Below are 15,300 nucleotides of genomic sequence, written 5' to 3' on the forward strand. Positions count from 1 at the left end.
CACGTCTAACAAGGAGATTGGGCGATAACTCGCCGGGTTAGATCGATCCCCCTTTTTATAAATAGGAACAATAATGGACTTTTTCCACGATGCCGGAATGCATTGGGTCTTGTGTATGTGCACAAAAATGGAGTACAGTATTTTGGCCCAAATTAGAGGAAATTGCTTCAGGTGCATGTTTGACAACCCATCAGGCCAGGGGCCCGTGAAGAGTTAGCTTTATGGATAAAGAATAAAAGGTCTTCTTCATCAAAATTAAGCTCAAACGCAGAGTGTTGAAGCTTAAAACTGTCTGCTATGATGGTACGAGAAGCATACAAATTAGAGTAATATTGTACCCAGGATCCTTCACTCACCCCATTCGTCTGTATAGCAGCCTGCTGACCTGCAGTCGCCTGGTTTATAATTTCCCATGATGCTTTCGAGTTTTTGCTAGCCAGTATTTTTAACATCTTACTACCATCTTGTTGATATAGTTTGGCCCGCTTGCCTCTTAACCACTTCCTATACCTGGTTTTAATCGACATAAGCATTTTCTTTCGATTATCATCATTAAGTTTACAAGCCACCCTTTTTTCTGCTCGAACTAGAGCTTTCATAGTTTTAATTTCATGATCGAAAGTGTGAAAATGAGGTGATTGTCTTTGTATATGCATGATAGAAGCGGGTTGAAACAATTGCATTAACTCGTAATATATAACTGTAGGGTTGTGATCCAACATACACTGATGTTCAAGTTGAGCCTCATAGTAATGTCTAAATGCTTCCAAAGAGGTTTCAGTCCAATGTAATCTGTTCCCAGCTGTATTCACATTTATGGAACCTCTTAAGTATTGTGGCATTTCGTGACTCGTGAAAGTCTTAGAAGTCCAAGACATGTTAAGAATATTATGGTCACTTGCTTCTGCATCTATAACCTGAAATGATTTAACCCTGTCTAACATACGGCTATCTACAAAGATATAGTCGATGGTTCCTTTACTGAAGGCACGTTGCCATGTTGCTCTTGCAGGTATATCAGGAGCAATTGAACCATTTAACATAAACAGTCCTCTGTCCTCAACTAAGTTCAGCCATTTATTGAACCGACTCAACTCTGTACTGCGAGGCGTACCAAGACAATGGAGATTAAAGTCTCCGGCAATGACAATAGAATCTACTTTGTCATCTACAATAGTAAGATCAAGTGCGTTGGTTATGTTGGCCAAGAATGTATCATCTGTAATGCTCAAGGCATTCCAATATACATTGATAAGTGCACAATGCATGTCGGGACCAATGAGCCTTGACATTTGGATAGAAGCATTAGGGAAAAACCATGGTTCAACTTTAAGAGTGGAATTTTGTTTAACGGCCATTAGAAGACCAGAGGTAGGCCTTCCATATTTCCCCTTCTCAGCGGGTACACGCAAGATGTCATAGTTATCCCAGGATGGCAGATGCATGAGCCAAGATTCTTGTAGCAGTATGACATCATGCTTCGACAGATCATAAAGTCGGTTATTCATCAGATGTCGATGCCCCCTGGAATTCCAGCTGATCAAGGAAAAGGTAACCTCATTGTTTGCCTGATGCTAACGCTGAGTTTGCTTTTGATTGCAGGCACACTTTACAGGACTGCAACTCAGATTACGGTTTGCAAATTGATGTGTGAGAAGCTGAGTGTTTTGTTCTGAAGTATGTTCTGATGGACTAGAATGTACCGAAACCATGAAGCCTAATTCAAGCAGTTTTGCTCGAACTGCCCAGATGGTATTAACTACAATGCGAGAATTTATCCACAATATTACTGAAGACCGTTGAGAGTGGTCAGGGAATTCCACTTGTGCGATATCAATAGAGCCAATATCATCCAGCTCTGAGAACTCACTGAATATGGCTAAAATAGATGCGCGATTCAAGAGGTACTGAGTGGCCGGTAAGGGACAACATTTGAAAGATAGCGAATGGACAGCAGGTCTCTTAGGGCGCAAATTCCCTTGTGTCAGTTCAGAATTATTATTAGCCTTCATAGATGTTTTGTTTCTCAAGGTCACAAATTTAGGGTCTTTTCCAACTACAGAGGTATCAGTATTAAGAATTTTGACTAATGTGGTTTTAATCAAAGATTCAATATTCAGGCAAGACACATTTTCTTCTTGTGTTTTATTCTTATGAGGCGCTGTCCTAGTGTCATCAATCACTTGCTGTCCTGGCCCTTGAATTTTGCAAAAATTCAGAGATCCAGTGTTTCCAGAGCTGGAGTTAACATTTGGACTCAATGTTTTGACATCAGGAACAATAGGTTCACAGTTTGGTAATACCAACTTCTTTAAGACCGGCTGGGAAGCCATATAGTCATCAACAGCCTGTCTAATTTCTCGTCGCTGAGCCATTAGATTCGGTTCATGTGTAGATTGTTTGGGTTGTAAAAATGACGGGTTTTTTTTCAAATTATTTACAGGTAGATCTGGTTCTACTTCCAGCGCTACATCAATCAAAGCATTCAGAGGACTATACGACTGAACAATTTTATTTTTCACCAAAGCTTCTCTAATTGACTTTGTCTGGGACATTGTTAAATATTTCTTTGTTATTGCCTTAGAAGCCATTTGAGAATTTGATGCGGGCAATGTAATATTTTTAACAAATGCTTTGGTTTGTGACGATCGTTTAGGGACAGATTTGATATATTTTGATTTCTTTTGTAGATCATCCTTAGATTTCCCTTGCTTTAAGGATACGGTCTCTGTCCCCATATTGCCAAACAAAGCATAGTTTGTTTTTTTATTCTGAACGGTAGAGTCAGGCAAATGCTCTTTAGGGCTAGCCGTTAAATCCACGATGGGCTTACTTTTGTAGGGTAAGATAGAATATGTTTGACGAAGCTCATCAGACCATACAGTAGTTTGAGAGCTGACAGATTTTTTTCTGCGGAAGTGGACAAGATGGAAAGTGTAGATCGTTTAGCTTGTTTATTATGTCAAGATGACCAGATAGCAACTGATTTAGTTGCTCTGAATGTACATCAGCCTTGGAAGCCAAAGCTTCAAATAGCTTTGCAAGAGACAGAATAGCTGTGTTCATAGATGACAAGGCAATAGTGACCATGTTAATTTGTGGATTTGCTACTTCCGTTATAGAATGATGATCAGGGGCAATTTTACGCGGAGTGGGAGCAATAAATGATATTTTCTCAGCAGAGTAAGAATCACTAATGTTTGTGAACATAATTGGTGATTTAGAGAGGTTGTCCGAAAGAGTGTGCACAGTAAAACAAGAAGCGTTTATGTCCAAATCTATTACTGCCAAGTCGGTAGAAAGTGGACTTTTGGCACCATTTACAACAGGTAAGGGCAGAGCAGAATTGTTTGCAGACATTATTGCCTTTGCAGTAAGTACATTGTTTAAAAGTATACCGTCTGTTAAAGAAACATTTTCCTTAGCAAATGTGACAGTGGGGGTGCCTCCAGTTTCACCATTGGTTTGAGCTCTTGGTGTTCCTGGAGAATTTTGCAACCCACACGTCTCAGAGACAGAAGTGTTCGTGCCATGGATGTACGTTGTGGCAGGTTTTATAACTGAACCAATCAGTTCATCAGATGTGGTCATCTGACCCTTCGCTTTAGAGTGTAAGTTATCCATATCACAAGAAAAAAAAGGGCGGATATCCACTTGCAATGAAGAGTCCGTTTTGGATTTTACGGAACGCTTAGTTGTAGTTGCAGAGGGGGTAGAGCTCAGACGACATTTCTTGGTTAAACAAGACGAAGAATTAAAATAAGATCGCTCCACGTTGGTGACATGATTTTTAGTAATTGCAGGCATACCTGATTTTAGAGAAGTGATGCCCCTTTTCATGTTAAGATATGATGATTGCTTTATCGAATGGCAGATGTACGTTACGTTATTAATGTAGGTGTCTTATATTTGAAAAGTACCTGCACGTATAGATGTTCCTGTGCGCAGCTCGCCAAACAGCCGCACAACAGCCAGTGGGCTTGACTCCACCGGGCTTCACGCCACAAGGGTGGTAGCCTCGGTCTTTTGTGGCCAGTTGCGGTCACGTGATGAGTCACGTGGTCCAGTCTCCGCCTCCTCCAGGAAGCGCGGCGGCAGCACCGACAAGAGCGTGATTATGCTCGCAGTGTCGGGCACATCAGATAGGTGTACGTGGCTCAGTAGGCAGTCCCCACACAATTCGCAATAGAAAACCGCGCACGGGCGGCAGCCTCGGTCTTTTGTGGCCAGTTGCGGTCACGTGATGAGTCACGTGGTCCAGTCTCCGCCTCCTCCAGGAAGCGCGGCGGCAGCACCGACAAGAGCGTGATTATGCTCGCAGTGTCGGGCACATCAGATAGGTGTACGTGGCTCAGTAGGCAGTCCCCACACAATTCGCAATAGAAAACCGCGCACGGGCGGCAGCCTCGGTCTTTTGTGGCCAGTTGCGGTCACGTGATGAGTCACGTGGTCCAGTCTCCGCCTCCTCCAGGAAGCGCGGCGGCAGCACCGACAAGAGCGTGATTATGCTCGCAGTGTCGGGCACATCAGATAGGTGTACGTGGCTCAGTAGGCAGTCCCCACACAATTCGCAATAGAAAACCGCGCACGGGCGGCAGCCTCGGTCTTTTGTGGCCAGTTGCGGTCACGTGATGAGTCACGTGGTCCAGTCTCCGCCTCCTCCAGGAAGCGCGGCGGCAGCACCGACAAGAGCGTGATTATGCTCGCAGTGTCGGGCACATCAGATAGGTGTACGTGGCTCAGTAGGCAGTCCCCACACAATTCGCAATAGAAAACCGCGCACGGGCGGCAGCCTCGGTCTTTTGTGGCCAGTTGCGGTCCACAGACCACAAACTATCCAAACTCACCCCGGACTACACCTCATTTAACATTGATAACAATACTATTAAGGTTATGCGCGAGGTCAAAGCGCTGGGTTTTTACCTTAATTCAGCTCTCACCCTCAAAAAGCAAGTGAATTCCCTCGCCTCCTCAACCACCTACACGTGTAAACTCATCCGTGCCGCCAGACCCTTCCTGTCCAGTGCCAGCTGCCTCACCTTGGCCAATGCCCTTGTCATGTCCAGACTCGACTATTGCAACGCCTTATACTCAGGTGCCAACAAGTCGGTCACTGACAAACTCCAGAGATTGCAAAATAACGCTCTTAGAGCAGCTCTGAACATCCCACGCAGAGAACATATCTCCAAACACCGGATTGAAGCCCACTGGCTAAAGATAAAGGACAGAATCCTTCTTAAAACTATTTCCCTCACTTCTAAATGCCTCAACAATCAAGCACCCCCCTACCTAGCGGAAAGAGTCAACTGGAGACCCTCAACGGACTGACAAGATCTGCCAATACCTTCCTACTGGAAGTCCCCAGATTCAAACTTACCACAGCGGGCGGTGCAAGTTTCCCAGTTAGAGCTGCACAATCATGGAACACACTCCCGCCCGACCTTAGATGCCCCTTACCCTACACAAGATTCAGATCCTACGCTCTCAAATGGCTGCACAACAACGACATGCAACGTCCCTCACCCTAGTGGAAACGGCACAACCTGTTATAATGCTCCTCTTTTTGCGTTTAAACTTGATATTTTATATGCATTGTATCACCTACTGTAACCAACCACTGTTTTTCTGTAATAGCCTGTGTCAGGCTTTGTAACTAAGTTTCGAGTCCTCTTGTACTGTTGCGCCCAGATGCCCACGGGCTCGGAGCGCATTACCAAATAAACAAACAAACAAACAAACAAACGTGATGAGTCACGTGGTCCAGTCTCCGCCTCCTCCAGGAAGCGCGGCGGCAGCACCGACAAGAGCGTGATTATGCTCGCAGTGTCGGGCACATCAGATAGGTGTACGTGGCTCAGTAGGCAGTCCCCACACAATTCGCAATAGAAAAACCTCTTCTTCCTCACTACAAAAGTCATTCATAAACGGCAGCCCCCACTCTGTCTTTTTCCCCTTGATTGTTACTGTTTTTAAGTCTATTAGGTCCGGTTCTCCCTTTTCTCCTTTACCAACCGCTCCCCTTTGCGCTGATGTTGTTGCTACTTCTGTGTCTCTATATACATACCCCCTTACTTCACTCTCCCTTCTCCTATCTTCTCTTTCCCCTTCATTTCTCTCCTCCATCTCTCTACCAATTTCCTCCCTTTTCCTTTTTAATTCCTCCATTACTTCACTACTCACCTTTTCCAATATCCTTTCATCCACTTTCTTCCTTTCCCATCTCACCCTCTCCCTTTCTAATATACTCTCTATCACCCTCCCTTCTTCGTATTTCTTAGTCGTTTCTGATAGTAATCTCTTCTTCCACATTGCCATTTCTTTTTCTTTCTCTTCTTCTTCCCTTTTCCTCTCTCGTAGCACTGCTCTTGATACCCTTTCTGCTGCTCATTTTACCCTTTCAGCTTCTCTCCTTTGCTCCTCAGTTCGTTCCCTTATTTTTTCCAATTCGTTCTTACCTTCTTTCCTTTCCCTCGCTCTCTCTCTTTCCTCCCTCTCGAGCTGTTTGATCAGTTCATTCTGCTCATCCCTTAACTCTGCTAGTCGTTCCTCCAAAATCTCTTCCTTTTGTCGTAACAGCTCTTCCCCTCTCATTCCACTCTCCCTGGTATTATCCTCGTCTATTTTCCTTACTACCTCCTTCTCTTCTCCTGTTAATGAACCTCATAATTTTAATAGTATCTGCGCAGCTACCCACTCATCATGTCCTATTTCCACAGTTTGTTCTTCTCCAGTCCTCCCCTCCCCTGCTGGCATCTTCCTATGAGCCACATATGGTGGCGGGCTGTATGCCGGGTTCGAGTACCCCTCAGCCGCCCTTAACTGTCCTCTTTCTATTTCTCCTAATTCTCTTAAAGGGTACAACCCCCTTCCCTCTGCTTTCACTACCTTTGCTAGGGGTATATCGTTGCTCTGTTCCTTTTTTATTTCATTTTCTTTTGAGTTATTATTCTTTTCTCCTCCCTCTTGTCCGTTCCCCGTGTTCTTTGGGTCTTCACTCCCCTTTTTCCCATTCTCTCCTTCCTCCTTAATCTCTTTTTCTTCCGGTATTTCCCCCACAGTGAACATTCCATTTGGTCCTGGTCGGGACCCCTGGAACATCCTCCATAAGTTAAACACCTCCACGTGGTGTGTCAACTTCTTCCCTTTGTATGTATTATGCAGATGGTTTAATAGTGAATGTTGGGTATATGGATCGAAGCTACCATTAGGCGGCCATGGTGTTATCATTTTGTTGTCCGTCCCCTGTGTCCATTCTATGCTATACTTGATCAGTTTCTCCCTATGGGGTGACAGTGTTGTACATATGTGTTGTAGTCGGGTAGTGAGGGTGTTCCCCCACCCTCCCGATCCTGTCCCGTATGACATAGTAGCGCTTCACTTGTTATCCTTCCCCTATTTGGTAGCTATTATCTTACTAACACTTACAATACACAGCCTTATACCTTTACCTGGCCCCGTAAGTTTGGGGACTTGCGATAGTCCGCTAAGGAAAATTATTAAAATATAGTATTTACATTTGTATATTTTCTTCTTTCTTTCTTCCTTTACACAACACCCTTACGGCCCCCTGCGGCCGAGGCGCACGTAGCCCCCTGCGGATGCGTACCCCTTGTGACGTTCTTATACAGTCGTCCTATTTTCATTTGCTCCTCCTCCTTCTTCTACACTTGCCGTGGCCGGCGTTCTCCGTGCGCAGCCACGTCCCCCGTTTCGCCTTTCCCCGATCAACTCATTACCGTTTATCTCCGTTTCCACTCCCTTACCACAGTTCTCTTCCCCACCACTCTCAGAAAGAAAGATGCCTTGTGCTCGGGATATCCTATGAAAGCCCTACTGGTGACGTCACCGATCTCTTCGAACTACTGGTAAGTTCTTCATATATTCTTTAAGTCCAAAATACACTTGCAATCTACCCCCGTTAATCCTCACAGCTGTCTTCCTGTCACTCCTGGAACAAGGTAATCAATAATATAATCGGACTGCGCACACTGCGTCACCTCGCGTGTGATATGCCCCTCGACAGGAGGGCTTAACCAGCCAATTATCTTCCGTATTGGGCAACTAACTAGCTACCGCCTACAGGGAAACATCATCTACCTATCGAGTTTCTTGCTCGAACAATAGGGATCCTCATCTACTCATTGATCAATAAAGGCCAAATCGTAGGAAACCACACACACACACCCTTACACGTAGTCGCGACCTAGGCCAATCAGTGTCTACGAGCGGCCGCACGTGATGTTTTCGTGCTCCACCTCCCTCTCTCGCGTAACGTAGCCGACTGCTTTCGCACTCGTTCGGCTACCATTCATTTCATTGCCTACACTAAATTGTCAAACCTTCGCCGCGCACCTGTACAACACCTCCCACCTCCCGTATTTAATTCCTCCCCCCTCCCTCACAATTTCACATTGCTTGTTGTGCGTGGCATGCTCACCAAGTTCTCTTGATGCGGGGCCGCTCGACTGCGTGCACCCCTCCAAGCGGCTCACCACCTCCCCTCGTCTGGACCACGTCTGGACACTCGCCAACCGCGGGCGGGATACTTCTCAACCGGCTCCTGAAGGCCAATATCCGGATTGCGCTGTCCGGTCTTCTCGCAGTTCCGCGATGGTCTTGTAGTCCTCAGAAGGGGGCAACGGCAGAGGGGGCTGCGCCGCCGGGCCTCCTCGCAACGAGAGTACCTGGAAAAAATAAAAATAAAAAAGCAGATCTTAAACAGATCTCAGCAGTGCCTCCAACTTGTCGGGGGGAAATTCTGCCGGGGTCGGCCGGGCCGTCCGTAGACCTCCGGGCAGGGAGGCCCCAACTCCTCCCGTATATCCCAAAAGAGATAGTGTATGAGACACACGCAAGAAGCAAGGTGACATCTGCTGTTTATTAGACAAAACGGCAGGGATGGGTCAAGGATCGTACGCGTCCGTCCTGACACACACACACTCGTGGGGCTCGCAGGCCCTTTTTACCTTAGTATGACGCGCTACTTGCGTCACCTTAGAAAGTTTAGCAAAAAACCTATTTCCACTCTGGATTGGTTACTCGAGTGGTAGGGTTAGTATAGCATACATATAGAGAACAGTGTTAGTGGTTGAGGGTTAGTCAGGTGGTATACTTGGGCTGTCCCTTCAATTTGATACATGAAAATTGTTACATGAAGACCTCTGAGGATTGGTCAATGTTAATGGCGTCAGTGTTCCCAGCTCGCGGTGCACCTGTCATTTGCAACAATGTTTTACTATGGGTAGGTGTAAACAATGTGAGGATTTATTCATATGTTGGGAGGTCGACTACTCCCACTGCTGTAGATGTCCATTGAGTCTTTTAATTGTATCTGCCTGTGTCTTGAAACGTGGGATTCAGGCGTCTCCTTCCTCCTGGGCTTGGCATCCTGTCAGGTTTGGCTTTGTCACGTGAGGTGGGACCGTGTTTGAGGCAAAATTCAGCACAATTAATATTGTTTTTCCCACTGTGTGCCTGGTTTATCTTGCAGGTGCGACCTTGGCGTCGGCTTGCGGCGTGCGAGATTGCAACATCGTGCCCTTGGCGGTGTGCTTTCGCCGGGCTCATTCTGCAGGGTCAGCAACCGAGCTCTTGCTCATTCAATGTTCATGGAAGCTTTTGCTTCCGGCCTACTTGGGCCTGGTGCATAGGTGGAACCGTTTGATGCAGAGCGCTTTAGGTTACGGTATCATATTGCTCTATCCTCAGTATCGTGTCTCCGTCTTCATTATGGTACATGGTTCTTAGAAGAAGCGTGAGCAAGCCTTTTTAGATAAGTTCATTATGCACCTTGCGTTTTTGCATTTTGAGAGCCTATGTGGAAAATAATAAAGATGCATGTCCGTGGGTATGTCTGTCGCCTACGTCATAGCACTGAGTATGTTCTTCGTGTGGATTGGTGTGGGAGTGTCCGGTGTGCATGTTTGCACAGGTGTGCTGACCGTTGGCTAGGTCGTCATGGCATCTCTAACGACGTGTAGGTTTAGTCGAGTTGATCCATGCCGCAGGTGTCGGCATGGACAGGGCGGGCTGCTGGGCAGGTAGGTGGGCACATCCGTATGTTCTTGTACCAGGGTATTTGGTCGTCTGGTAGATAGGCAAACTCCTCTCGTGGCGGGTGTCTAGGCCGTGATCCTCTAGGCCAAGCGCGAGAGGGGAAGGGCGGGAGCCTGTTCTTCCATTCTCCCACTTCAGTACCATTAAAGGTTACCTGGCGGCTCTGTCCATCTTTAAGCGCTCGTCTGAACAGTGTTCCTACTTTAAAATCCCTTTAATTTCACAGTTTTTGAAAGGGCTCACTAATGTGTTCCCTCCGTCACCGTTCCTGGTGCCCGGTTGGGATTTGAACCTTGTTCTCAGGTTTCTAACGGGTGCTCCCTTTGAGCCTTTGCACTCTTGTCCTTTGAGACTGTTGACTCTTAAAACTGTGTTTTTAGTTGCAGTCACTTCAGCTCACAGAGTGAGTGAGTTACAGGCACTTTCAGTTAAGCCTCCCTTCACTGTTTTCCATAAGGACAGGGTTGTCCTTAGTGTCCGTCCTTCTTTTCTTCCGAAGGTAGTGACGGAATTTCATTTGGCCAAGAAGGTTGTTCTTCCGGTATTCTATCCTCCTCCGCATACTGGTAAGGAAGAGGAGAGGCTCCATAGGCTTGATCCTAGGAGAGCTTTAAGCTTTTATGTTTCACGCATGTCCCGGGTCAGAGTGGATGATCAACTCTTTATTGGTTACGCTGGGAAGCGTTTAGGACAAGCTGTGACAAAACAGACTGTCTCGCTGGATTGTTTTGGCCATCTCGGAGTGTTACCGCTTAGCGGGTAAAGACCCACCGGCTGGCTTGCGGGCCCATTCTACCAGGGGTATGGCTGCATCTACTGCCCTACAGAGGGGTGTTCCTATTCGCAACATCTGTGATGCAGCCACCTGGGCTTCAGTACATTCATTTGTACGTCACTATTCCCTCGATTCCATCCGAGGACAGGTTCTGGCCTTTGGCAAGGCGGTCCTTTGCTCTACTATTTGATTGGCAATTCAAAATTTTAATTCTAAATTCTTTCCCTCCTCCTTGCTCTGGTACTGCTTTTGGAGTCTGTCATAGATATGGAATACGTCGGAGGACCCAATCCCCTTGAAGAACAAGTTACTTTCTTACCTGGTAACGTTCTTTCGATGGGATGGTCCGACGACGTATTCCATATCGCTCCCTCCCTACCTTACCCGCTGCAGAATTTCTTATGCGATTGCAGCTTATGTTCCGCAAGGCTTTGTGTCTGACTGGCAAGAGACTAATGTCACACGTTCTGGGGGAAAACACTACAACTGAGGCTACGGGCGTTGTGCGTCCTACTTATCACATCGGATGACGTTGGACGTCGGGGGAGGTCCTCGGCGACGGCGCATCGACGTCATCGACGCAGGACGCAGACGCCTAAAAAAGTTTCCGAAGCAGCACAGCTGTGGTGATTACCTGTCATAGATATGGAATACGTCGTCGGACCATCCCATTGAAAGAACGTTACCAGGTAAGAAAGTAACTTGTTCATCTAATTGAACTTCTGGAGCTCAGCAAACCGCACCCAACATTTATGGAAGAAGCTGACCTCGACAAAAAAGAAGCCCTGCTGCACTCCTGGATTAGAACAACCATAGACCACATCACCAAAGAAAAACCTTTCACTCCTTCTCATAAAAGGGCGATGGCAAAACTCAGCACCATGTAAAGGAAAAACCGAAACTTGGAAATAGATTGGAGAAAACAAAACGACACTGCGAACAAGCTGAAATTCCTACAACACAACCGCGCATACAAAAAGGAAATACAAAAAGCGAAGCGGAAACACTACGACAACCAAATGTTTGAAGCACCAAACACCCAAAAAGAACTCTTCAAAATCATAAATGAAATTAAAAACCCACCGAGATGCAACAAGACACCAACCCCGTCTACAAACTATGCAATGACCTTGCAGACCACTTCAAAAACAAAGTCACCAGGATCCAACAAACCATAAAAAGCAGACCGCCCGATCTTACTACGATCCCCACCTACACTCAGGAGGAACACCCGAACAAACTACGAAGCTTTCCTGAAATATCAGTGTAGACCTTCATCAAACTGGTGAATCAAAGCAATAACTCAGTGTCTCCCGAGGACCCCAGGCCCCCTGACATATACAAATCAACTCTTAAAAAAGGAACTACCATGGAATATCATAGGAATGTCCTCAACCTTTCAATCGCAACGGGGAAAATGCCACAAGCCTTCAAATCAGCATATATCCGACCACTACTCAAAGATACAGCGGGAACCATAGAGGACTTTTCCAACTACAGACCCAACTCCAACATCCCGTACACAGCCAAACTGCTCGAAACGTACATATGCAAAACGACCCAAGAATTCATAGAAGAGCACTGCCTGCTAGACCAGGCACAAGTTGGCTTCAGACCAATGAGAGGAACAGGATCAGCTCTCCTCTCAATATGGGACGACCTTAAAATGAACGCAGACTCAGACAACAGCACTGCCTTGATACTTCTAGACCTATCCACAATCCCTGTTGCATTTGACACAGTTAACCACGACACCCTCATTAAGAGATTAGAAGGACTCAGAATAACAGACATCGCCCTACTATGGATCAAATCCTTCCTAACAAACCGAACGGAAACAGTATGGATGAAACCCTTCAAATCCAGCCCGAGAGATTCCACCTGTGGAGTACCACAAGGATCATCCTTCTCCCCGCTACTATTCAACATCTACCTATAACTACTAATCGGAATCATCAAAAGCCACGGCCTCATCTGCTACAAATACGCTGCTGATACACAAATAATCTTCAAAATACAAAACAACCTAGAAATAAACTCAACGCTAGAAAACTGCCTCTGCAATGTATTCAACTGGATGAACTCCAACTGCCTCAAAATCAACCCAGGCAAAACAGAAATAATGATCGTCACAAAAAATGGAGGTGAAAACCACTTCATCCCTTGGCCAAGGGAAGTCGGGACAATCCCAGCACCCTCACAAATTGTAAAAAACCCAGGGGTCCTGATGGACAATCTCATCCTGGAGACACAAGTAAACGCCCTACTCAAGAAATGCTTCTTTCTCCTGCGAGCAGCAAAGAGGATCCTACTGTTCCTATCATTCGCCAACAAAACAACCACCATCATCGCTCTCGTAATGTCTGTTAGGCAGAATTATATGCAGTACCCTTTGGGAACACCACACACAATTAAGACTACAAGTGACAGTACAAATTCACCTTTGGTACAAGCCTGTAGTACACAGTGAAGTGGTAGCGATGGATGAGCAGCCAGACTTATCTCAAGAGTAAGTGAGCACTATCAATAGTTACACAAAGGACAGCAATTACTATGATTCAAACAAACACTGACTCAAGGTCTCTGAGTAAAAGAATATACATTTATTTACACATCAGTTGTATAACATTTCACTAAAGTAAAGCAATGGCAAAAATCACACTCTTAATACACCACACCACTTCCAAAAGATTCTGGACAAGTTAAGCTCAAAAATGAAGTGTGAGCAAAATGGCACTCCAGCAATTTAAAAGGGAGGGAACAACAGAGTTTGGCAGAAATTGAGCAGCACCAACCGGTAAGTAAGCAAGGCAATCTAGAAAGAGGAACTACAGTGATGGAATCAAATCAAAAAGGCTTAGGGCCAAAGTCAATAGGACGAAAGTCTTTTGCTCAAGATCACACAGTTCAGGGTAGTTTGCGCTGAAGTCTTTGCCAAGTGTTCCGGACGAAGTTGGTCGGCAGAAAAGTTAGTTTAAAGAGTAGAGAAGGACAAGCCCTCGGATTGGAGAAAGATTTCACACACTTTGCCCGCGGCTGGACGAAACAAACAACCGGATTTGAACAGTACCTTTAAATGGAGAAGCAGCTGTAGCTGAGGCGGACGCTCCTGGCAGTTCCTGCAGACTCACGGTTCCTGAAGCGACTGTCGGACTGACATGAAGTAGGAAGACTGGAGGGTCCTGCACTGCCCAGGGAAGAAACCAACAGCAGAGCAAAGCAACAAATAAAAGATGCGCTCCTTAAAACCCAAGCAGGGTCCGACCTTCCTGGCTATCCGGCCCACTGTAGCTCTGTACAGCGAATTCGACCAGAGGAGGGAGTCCTGGCCTGCAGTTTGGGTGAACTGGTTGGTCCCACCAGCTCAGGGGAAGAAGATTCCTGGAGGATCTTCTCTGTCGTTGGAGTCTGAAGATTCGGTCCTGCAGCAGGGCTTCACCGGGCGGTTCAGTCATCGTAGAGGTCCTCTTCTGTCAGCTCCTCATCGGTTCTTTCGTTCCATTGGCGACTCTGCCTTTTCAGTCCCAGAGACCTGCTTTTTATGCAGTTTTTACCCATTCACACAGCCTGGCTGTCAATCACACAGCAGGGTGGCTGTCCCGCCGGGACAGTCACCACAGCTAATCATTGTAGAGTGCGACATGGGTCTTCAAGGAGACCCTGTGCAGGGAGTCCTAAACCCCTCCCTCACATCGTGTCCCCCCTAGACATACAGGCGCCTAAGGAGGGCTTCTGCGTAGAAGCCCGCGAAAAGACAGTGAACAAAGGAATCAAACCTGGTTTGGCGCGCGGAGTAAAACACGAGAAAGACTTTTACAAAAAGAAATGGCGAATAAACCCAGCCAGAACCGAAATAAAACATATATGGTCCAGCGGGTTTAAGTTCGAGGAAACCAAGATAGCCTAAAACTATACCAGGGTTATTTAAGATAACCGCTGTAGGAAAAATAGGGTAGTTACCACTGCCACCAGCCAAGTCTTAATGAAAAGGGAGTGAAACAATGCTCCAAGAGAAACAGACAAAAAGGGATAAGTATTAACCCTTTCCAGTACTCCATGTAAGATGGTTTGTACTGGGTCTGTGGATTTTAAGAAGACTAATAGAGTCAATGGCAACTTTACATGTTCTGGGAGACAGTAGTCAGTCCCGGAAAATGGAGTCTGAGTTGGGAAGTCTAAAAGACAACCCGGAGTCACTGCACTGAAGGTGATGTGTAACACACAGTAAAAAGATGATGCCTGTGGAGTAGGTGAGGCCCCACAGTCTAAGAACACAAAAATGTTAAACACACACAGCAAAAAACATGTAAGAGAGTGGGAAAAAAAGGCTCACACTCTTACCAGGTGGGAAAAAAAATCCTAGAAATCCAGCAAAGCTGCTGAGGGACTCAGTAGGTAAGGGAAATTAGTCATTCTGGAGAATTCTCCCTGTCACTCCGACTAAGGGACAGGAGGATTTAATCCACTCC

This window comes from Ambystoma mexicanum, chromosome 6q (genome assembly GCF_040938575.1).
Source record: "Ambystoma mexicanum isolate Mex_15411 chromosome 6q, UKY_AmexF1_1, whole genome shotgun sequence".
Taxonomy (NCBI): Eukaryota; Metazoa; Chordata; class Amphibia; order Caudata; family Ambystomatidae; genus Ambystoma; species Ambystoma mexicanum.